Consider the following 10,000-nt stretch of genomic DNA (forward strand, 5'->3'; position numbering starts at 1 on the left):
GGGGGAAGAGTTATATAGTCTTCACAACAGCCCGTTAAAACCAGATATAGATTTATAGATTATTGAAAGGAGGTGAGAACGGAGAGAAGGAGAGAAGGAAGGAGGGAGGGAAGGAAGGAAGGAGGGAAGGGAGAGGCTTGTCTTTGTAATGTTCCTTCCACCACCACCACCACCACCACCACCACCAGTTTAGGACCACAACGCTCTTCGCTGATTGATATGTGTGTGTGTGTGTGTGTGTGTGTGTGTGTGTGTGTGTGTGTGTGTGTGTGTGTGTGTGTGTTTTGTTTGCTGGAATCGCTTTTATTGTTGTTTATTGTTGTTTTGTTTGTTTATGTGTGTGTTTTTTAGTGTATGTATAATCTAAGATGGCTTTGAGAGAGAGAGAGAGAGAGAGAGAGAGAGAGAGAGAGAGAGAGAGTGAGATCGATATTGATTTGCGTGGTGTTCACAGTTTGCTTGCCTTTTCTGGTGCATGTAGCGACTCACTACTACTACTACTACTACTACTACTACTACTACTACTACTACTACTACTACTACTACTACTACTACTACTACTACTACCACCACCACCACCACCACCACCACCACCACCACCACCACCACCACCCACTCTTCACACCCACACATGAAAAAAAAAAAACCACTATATATGAGCACTCTACGTACGGCCTATTTATATTTCTCTGCTGTTTCTTGTTTTTTTTTTTTTTTTCTCCTCTTACTCCTCCTCTTTTATTTTCTTCCTTCTTCCCATCGTTATTATTATTATTATTATTATTATTATTATTATTATTATTATTATTATTATTATTACACCAGCACTCACCGTCACTACTGTAATAAGCTTTTCCTTGTAACTCTACCATTACTTCGCCTGTACCCGCCCCACCCACACGCTACCAGAGAGAGAGAGAGAGAGAGAGAGAGAGAGAGAGAGAGAGTTATGTATTGTATTGTCGTATTTTTAATGAACTGTTGAGACGTGTTTGAGTAATGAAAACAATGATATCTATAGTAGTAGTAGTATTAGTAGTAGTAGTAGTAGTAGTAATTGTAATGATAATAACAACTTTACATGCTCCAGGGAATTATATGAAAGAAGTGATCGCTGGAAAAACACAAAAAGACAATACGAACTAAAAAAAAAAAAAAAAAAGGAAAGAAAGAAAAAAAAAAAAAAAAAAACACGCAGACGCACGCACACACACAAAGGAAGGAGCAGCATCGGAGAGAGAGACAGGCACCGAGCGAGGGAGGACGTGAGGCGGGCGGAGAGCAGCAGCAGGAGTGACTACGCTGGAAACACACTGGGAAAATGAGAATCAAGACTAGTGAAGCTATTTGACGCATGGCAGAGAAACAAGGCAGAGGCGGCGGCGGCGGTGAAGAGTGAGGGCGGCGCAGGGGAGAGGAGAGGAGAGAGGGGAGAGAGGAGAGACAGTGATGGAGTGAGGCAGCAAGTGGTTCTGTTTGAATGGATCTTGTTGACAGTTTGGAGGGGAATAAGAGGAAGAGGAAGTGAAGTGCCAGTGTAGAGCAGAGCCTGAGGAGGACTTGTAAGGAGGCAACTTGAAAGGAACAGGAGGAAGACGGGTAGGGGAGTGTGTGCAACTGGAGGAGTCGCAGCGGGGGCCACATTGAGAGCACTGACAACCTCCTGAAGGCAAGAACACCTGTCGAGACCCCGAGACAAGTGACGCAGCTGTTTTTTATCGCGTGTACTGAGAATCTTGAGTGAAGGGAAGGAGCGGCGGAGAGGAACCAGAAGCAGTGGTAGCAGCAGCAGGAGGCGGCGGTGGTGGTGGTTGTGGTGGTGTTCCTCAGACCGCCTTTCTCTCCCAGCATGCCCACTGCGCTCATCATCTTTGACCACGTGTTCCTGCTCATTCTGTTCCTGATCGCGCTGTTCTTCGGCGTGCTGGCTCTCCTGGTGAGGCACAGGCGGGGCGTGTCGCTTGCGTCAGGCTCCGCTGCTCCTCCTCTAAACCCACCAGCTCGCCCTCCACCCCGCCCGTCCACCACTAGGCAGGAAGGGGCGGCCGATCAGCTGAGACCACCCTTGCCCTCCCCATCACATCTGGCATAAGTATCTCCTCTTAGCACGGGGATAACTTCAGCCACCCTCCCCCTGCACTCCAGCTAAGAGGCAAGGACGTTCAGCCATAGCAAGACCACCGCTCTCTCTCAGGTTGTCTTGGGCGTAACTCCCCCTCCAGTTGTCAGAAGTGAACGCTCGCAACCTTCAGACCAGCCACACACACGCAGGGACGCACACACGGCTCTGTCCTCCCCTCTGCTTCAACGTACGGCCCGAGGGAGGACGAGGGAGGATGTCATAGTGTGTGACCAGTGCAGTGCTTCAGTGGTAATGTGTGTACCTGTGTGGTGGTGCTGGTGCACGATCGGCTCCGCGGCCCCATATTGAGTCAGTCTGTCTTTACACTAAACACCGCCATCATCTCAGTATTGGTGGTGTCTTTCTCTCCATGTAGTTGATGCAAAGGCTTCTTTCCTCCCGCAACACACGGACAGTAAAGAAGACTGGTGTAACTCAGCCGTCAGCCAGCCAGCCAGTGTGTGATCCGTGAGAAGAGCGTGTGTCTGTGTGTGTGTGTGTGTACTTCATCACGTATTGGTGAAAGAAATCGTGAGGGAGACATTACTACCCTTTCATCTCACATCACCACACACAAACACACAAGCTAAACTAAACTAAACCCAGAAACACAACCACTAAGCATCACCACCACCACCACCGCCAACCCACCACCACAACACTACCACCACCATGAACGCCCTGCTGGCCCTGGACGCGGGGTTCTTGGGGCTGCTGCTGGTGGTGGCCGTGGCTTGTTTCGTGTACACAGTGGTGCCGCCCTTAAGAGCTTCCCCGCGCTTCACTCACCTCACCCACGTCATCACTCCGGAGATACCCAGGCCAGGGGACGCCGCCGCTCCTGTCGTGGACGTGTGAGCGAGGGTCCTGTGGGAGGGAGGGAGGGAGGGAGAGGGAGAGGGATGGGGTAGTATAGTAAAGGTCAAGGGAGTGTGTGTATTTATTGTGTGTGTGTGTGTGTATGATGGGGTTTGTGTGGAGAGAGAGAGAGTGAGTGAGTGAGTGAGCATGGCTTGGTTCATTTGAGGTATTCGTTAGTTCATTTCCGTGTTTGTTCATTCATTCACTTGTTGGATTTGTGGAAAAGTTGATTGGTGATTTCCGTTATTTGGTGAGGCGTTGTCCGAACTGGTGACTGACTGAAAACGTGACTTGGTTGGTGAGCTGCAGGATGGTACACGAGGAAGAGGAAGAAGAAGAGAAAGAAGAGGAGGAGGAAGAGCGTAATTAATGCAGGGATGAAAAAAAAAAGAGTATTACACATAAGTTATTCACGTGGCTAAAGCGTGTGACCTCTGACGCGTGACCTGTGACCTGTGACCTGTGACCTGGAGAGAGTGATTGGTTCCTGCCTGGTGCGCTTCGGTTCCTTAATGTAGTGATCAGTTCAAATGGTCTCGAGACTTTTTATTGTTATTATTGTTTTTCTAATGTATTTTTCTGCCTGTTTTACATGTGACCTGAGAAATAAATGAACGTTCCGGTGTATTTATGTAGCAGCTAAGTCAGTTCTTCGTTTCTTGTATAATTCCGTCTTTGTACTTTTTATTTTCTTAACCCTTTCAGTACTGGGACTCGTTTCTACCTTGAGTTTTGGTTTGGATTAGACGATTTTATTGACATTAGGAAGGCTGTATGGAGGTCAGAAGAGTAATGGCCACTGTCTTCACTATTCTGGCCCCAACATATGTTTCTGAAGCTATTTAAAGTCTCCAAAATAGTAACCAGAATGAATATGAAAACGCGTCATGGTACTGAAAGGGTTAAGGAACTATACAAGTGATTTTTTTCATTCTTTTTTTCCTAATAGTGTCTTTTTTTTCATCCGTGCACACGCCTGGTGAAGTGGGTCTGAGTGACTCTTGTCTTGGTGATCGTTCCTTCGTGTTCCTTTTCTGGCATGCAAACGTTATCTTTTTTTTTTTTTTTCATTTGTATTCATCTAATGTGTTTTGGGTCATTGCTGAATAACGCGACAATCGTTCACTGAGAATCCTATGTTCATTACGTACAACTCTGTCATTAACTCTTTTTTTTTATTGTATGATACTGAGAAGCCTGTGTAGAGTGTAGGGTGTGTAGGTGTCATGTGTTGGTGCACCGTGGTGGATGAAGGCCAGGTGGTGACGGAGGTGTTGGTGACCCCAGACTGACCCACCACCGCCTGGCCTCGTGTTGGTGACCGTCATCCTTCCTTGCGTGTTGTACATCCTGCATTGGTGGCTTTGTGTTCCTGTAGCCAAGATGCAATACTAGTTAACAGCAGTCGTGAAGGTTGATAGGGAGTCTGTGGAGGTGTTTTGTTAGTTGTTGAGTTATGTTTGAGTTAGGTGATAGAGCTGCCCTGCGTCACTCTACCTACCGCCACGCCACACATGCATGCAGGGCGTGGGGCAAGCATGGGCACAGCGTCTGCCTGCCGCCTGCTTCACGTCTTGTGTCATCACCAGGACTTGAGTCGCGTTAGCCTTATTTCGTAATTACTTGTTAATTTTCTATTCATTTTTCGTTTTCTCTTCCTCGGCCAAAGCTGTACTCGTAATTGTAAGGACACTCCCGAGGCTCCCGCCAGATGTCACTGCAACTGTGCGGACTTCGTGAACCATATCAGATGTCACCTGGACTGTGAGTTTACCTCGGCACGCACCACGCCACACACCACACGTGACCCACCCACTCTAGGGCAGCCGCTGAGACCCGGGCCCTTGTCTTCGGCCGTGCACCAGACCCGCCGCCGATGCCCTGCTGCACGCTGAGGCTGACAACCTGAGCCGTGTCACGCTGCCTGAGGCTGGATCAAGGCTGGGCTGAGGCTAGGCTGAGGCTGAGGCTGGATCAAGGCTGGGATGAGGGTGGGCAGCATGCAAGGGCGGTTCATGGGATGGCTGCCAGTGAGATCGATGGGATGTGAGTACACGGGAGTGGCATCTGTACTTCCTGTGACCGCCTGGCCATCACGCGAACACACGGGGGCCACTGAGCAAAGGTGGCGTGTAGTGCACATGCAGGTGACACAATAACTCGCCGCCATCCTCACCCAGCACCGCCATTACCACACACCACCGTGGTTACCAGTGGTGGTGGTGGTGGTGGTGATGGAGGTGGCGGACACAATACTCGATGTATGATGAGCAACTCAAATACTCTCAGATAAAATAGGTACTTTAATCTATAGATCTTAAAGACATTTGTCTGTCTATATTTTTTGAGCGCCAGTCCCACAAAACAGAGCTTATATTGGTGTAGAGTAAAGGTGACGAGCTGAATACCTCCCCGGGAGAAGCGCCACACCACCGCCTCGCCTACCTGAGGGAGACTCAGGCCTACCAACTACACCCAGTACACCTGGCCTGCTACCTGAGGCGAGGCGAGGCGAGGGAAGTGAGTCTGGGCTAAATCACAAGGTGAGCCGAGTGTCGCCTCGCTAACACGGAGGCGAGCCAAGCACCGCCTCGCTGACCCGCGGGAGGCGAGCCCACACAAACACCATTCTTATCTCGGTGTTCAGGATCGTCCTCATGATAACATGTAAAGTGAATAAATAAAACTATATTAAGAAAAAATAAAGTGTTTGTCTATCTATCTGTGTGTGTGTGTGTGTGTGTGTGTGTGTGTGTGAGAGAGAGAGAGAGAGAGAGAGAGAGAGAGAGAGAAAGCAGATTTATTGGCCCAGACGAGGCTGTTTGCGTCAAGAGGAAGTAAACACACACACACACACACACACACACACACACACACACACACACACACACACACACACACACACACACACACACACACACACACACACACACACACACACACACAGACGGGAATATACGAGAAAACTTCCTCGCTCTGGTGCACTCAATCATCAGAGAGGCAGACATTCCGTTTTCTTTGAGGTCTCCATATAGAAGGAGGAACAGGGGGGGCTGTGGAGGGAAGAGGGGGCAATAGGAGGGGCATGAAAAGAAAAGATACGAGGGGAGGAAGAAAAGTAGGGAGGGGAAATAATTTAGGTGCTGGAGACTGGGAAGAGATGGAAGTGGAGAGAGAGAGAGAGAGAGAGAGAGAGAGAGAGAGAGAGAGAGAGAGAGAGAGAGAGAGAGAGAGAGAGAGAACAAAGGTGTCGACCATAATGAGCAACCACTCGGAGGTCAAGAGGGACACACACACACACACACACACACACACACACACACACACACACACACACACACACACACACACACACACACACACACACCGCAGAGTTCATCACGTTAATGGCGGCGGTGTAACAACAAGACAATGAAGGAGCAACACAGTGATAGGCAGCAAGGGGTGTGCCATTATTAATTAAGGCGAGTGGGTCACAGTATGCTTCCCTGCTAAACCCGAGACACTCTTCAAAGGACACAAACTTGATACAACCTATCCTATCCTATCCTATCCTACCTTACCCTACCCAACTCTAACCTAACTTAATCCTAACCTAACCTAACCTAACTTATACGTTCTTCAAAGGACACAAACCTGACCTAACCTAACCTAATTAAATCTAACCTTACCTAACCTTCCCTTCTCTTCTCTTCCCTATCTTTCCTTCTCTTTCCTCTCCTTCCCTTCCCTTCCCTTCCCCTCCATTTCCCTTCCCTTCCCTTCCTACCCTACCTTCCCTTCCCTTCCCTTCTCTTCCCTACCTTATACATTCTTCAAAGGACATAAACCTCTATTTTTTTTTTTTTTTTTTTTTATATCCCAGCATGAACGAGAGACCATTAGTATAACCTTATTTGTTTTCTTACTTTTTGTTTCGCCTCTTTATCCAGTGAGTCAGTTAGTGGGTGGCCGTGGTGCTGGTTCAGTTGATGGCGTGCATTGCTCCGTGTTGTTATTGTTATTGTTATTATTTCTTTATTTTATTTACTGTTATTATTATTTTTTTATTTATTTATTTATTTATTATATTTTTTTGTGGTTCGTGACGTGAAGGTGATGGAGACAAGTCGACGATCCAAGTATTTTTTTTTTTCGTGGTCAAGATGATGGAAGAAAGTCGAAGGTCCGTATTATTATTATTATTATTATTATTATTATTATTATTATTTTCGTTCGTGACGTCGAGATGATGGGAACAAGTCAACGGTCCATATTCTTTATTTATTTTTTGGTTCGTGACGTGAAGCTGATGAAAACAAGTCGAAGGTCTGCATTTCCTATTCACTTATTTATTTATTTATTTTTCGTTTTGGACACGCACAAGTATTCTCAAGCTACAAAAGTTATTAATCAGGGTTTCAAGTTCTTTTTATTTTCCTTTTGTTTTTTCGTTTTATAAAGCAAGTCATAAGTGAGTATTTTAAAACATTCGGCTCTCTCAGACTCTATACCTCTATAAACGCCTTGCTCTCTCACTACGACTATTTTCCAAGGCCACAGAAACAACTAGCAAGGTTTTCAAGACAGTTTTTCCTTTTAATAAACAAGAAATCTTACTAGTCCATCACCAGAACAATAAAAAAACACATCTTCAAGAGCAGCCTTTGCAAAGCAGTGATGGGGAGAGAGCAAAGCGTTTCAGAATACCAGCCAATATTCTAAGGTCATATTTTGAAGGATTCTCTTTCTCACTGGGGTCTTGAAAGCAGCCTGTCAAGCTTCACTACCTTGCACTGGGGCGTGATCTCAAGCTAATAGTGTTTAAAAAGGGCGCTGGGAACGTTTGAGAATGCACCTTTCAATGTTCTGTTGTGGTGGCAATGGGTGTTCCTCAGCGGACACTTCATTACGGAAGGCTGGGTGGTGCTGGGGTTCATGGGAGGAAGAGAAAAATGTCATAAGGTTATCGAGGTGTTTTGCTACCTGGTGAAGACGACGATGATGAAAAGATAGTTGCGAGGCATTATATAACAGGGTCACCTTCCTACCACAGCACACTCACATACACACATACACGCACACGCATACGCAGTACATAAAGCTTCCTGTTACTTATGTTTCTTGCTTCAATTATAAATGCACTCGGCCAGGTGGGATTGAGCTTAAAGGGAAGATCTCGTGGTGGCTTGTAGTAGAGAGAGAGAGAGAGAGAGAGAGAGAGAGAGGAGAGGAGAGGAGAGGGAGAGGGAGAGGGGGAGAATTGCTGTTAATTACAAGGTTGCCATGCAGTTCACACCTCTCATACACTAATGAAGCAAGAGAGATAGCAACTGAGGGCGCTACACGGCTCATTACACACACACACACACACACACACACACACACACGGTAGCTCAGTGGTTAGAGCGCTGGCTTCACAAGCCAGAGGACCGGGGTTCGATTCCCCGGCCGGGTGGAGATATTTGGGTGTGTCTCCTTTGACGTGTAGCCCCTGTTCACCTAGCAGTGAGTAGGTACGGGATGTAAATCGAGGAGTTGTGACATTGTTGTCCCGGTGTGTGGTGTGTGCCTGGTCTCAGGCCTATCCGAAGATCAAAAATAATGAGCTCTGAACTCGTTCCGTAGGGTAACGTCTGGCTGACTCGTCAGAGACTGCAGTAGATCAAACAGTGAAACACACACACACACACACACACTCGACTCACAATCGAGAGGCCCGGGTTCGAGTCCCAGAAAGTGGCGAGGCAAATGGGCGCGGCTCTTAATGTGTGGGGTGTGTTCATCTAGCAGTAAATAGGTACGGGATGTAACTCGAGGGGTTGTGGCCTTGCTTTCCCGGTGTGTGGAGTGTGTTGTGGTCTCAGTCCTACCCGAAGATCGGTCTATGAGCTTTGAGCTCGCTCTGTAATGGGGAAGACTGGCTGGGTGACCAGCAAGCGACCGAGGTGAATTACACACACACACACACACACACACACACACACACACACACACACACACACACACATATTTCTATTCATTACTGGCTTCTTTTCTGTCTTCACATTTTATAGAGTTGGCTTTCAAATGTTGTTAATGCCACGCGGAGGAAATAAAATAGACGAACCGCTGCGGATACTGAAAATTTGACATAAAACTGAGGGAAAGCTAAAGTGAGTGCACGGAATATGTAAATAAATAAATAAACACACACTCACACACACACACACACACACACACACACACACACACACACACACACACACACACACACACACACACACACACACACACTCTCTCTCTCTCTCTCTCTCTCTCTCTCTCTCTCTCTCTCTCATAACGTTAATTAGCAAGAGTACTGTGTTAATTAAGAATGCACAAGACAGTAGATTGTTATTATTACTCATATTATTATTATTATTATTATTATTATTATTATTATTATTATTATTATTATTATTATTTCTACTACTACTACTACTACTTTTATTATTATTGATGCTGTTGTTATTGTTGCTGTTTTTTTATTAATCATCATCATCATCATCAACAAAAAATATAAATTAACCTTCTTAATAGTGTTAATATTACTATTAAATGATTGCTTATGGTATATGAGAGAGAGAGAGAGAGAGAGAGAGAGAGAGAGAGTATCTTTCTCAGGCTAATTAGTATGGGAGGTTTGCAGGTGCTTTGCTTGGATTCAGGTGAGCGAGGGTACCTGGACACACACACACACACACACACACACACACACACACACACACACACACACACACACACACACACACACACACACACAAAAAGGAAGGAGAATGATGTTAGTCTTAATAATTGTGAGAAAAAGTTAAATGAAATGAGACCCTCCTCCTCCTCCTCCTCCTCCTCCTCCTCCTCTTCTTCTCTCGAACCTGATAGTTGTTTTCCCACGAGAGATCCTCCTAACTTTTTTTTTCTTTCTTTTTTTCTCTCTCTTTCCGTTTCCTTCCTTCCCTCGGCGACTGTCTGCTCAAGTTTGTGTGTGTAATTCACCACGGTCGTCTGATGGTCACCCAG

The 10,000-nt window shown here is 46.4% G+C and overlaps 2 protein-coding genes across 5 annotated transcripts in view; both read left to right on the forward strand.

Annotated features, from left to right (window-relative positions):
* Positions 1-1,171, forward strand: part of LOC123515061 (epsin-like) — a 7,515-nt gene extending 6,344 nt beyond the window's left edge. Inside the window, exon 2 of the mRNA XM_045273456.1 lies at positions 1,091-1,171. The gene's annotated coding sequence lies outside the window, so the exon portion shown is untranslated. The remainder of the gene's footprint in view (positions 1-1,090) is intronic.
* LOC123515060 overlaps positions 1-10,000 on the forward strand; it is a 134,643-nt gene that overhangs the window by 16,528 nt on the left and 108,115 nt on the right. The gene's annotated exons all lie outside the window — the stretch shown is intronic.

This window comes from Portunus trituberculatus, chromosome 38 (genome assembly GCF_017591435.1).
Source record: "Portunus trituberculatus isolate SZX2019 chromosome 38, ASM1759143v1, whole genome shotgun sequence".
Lineage (NCBI taxonomy): Eukaryota > Metazoa > Arthropoda > Malacostraca > Decapoda > Portunidae > Portunus > Portunus trituberculatus.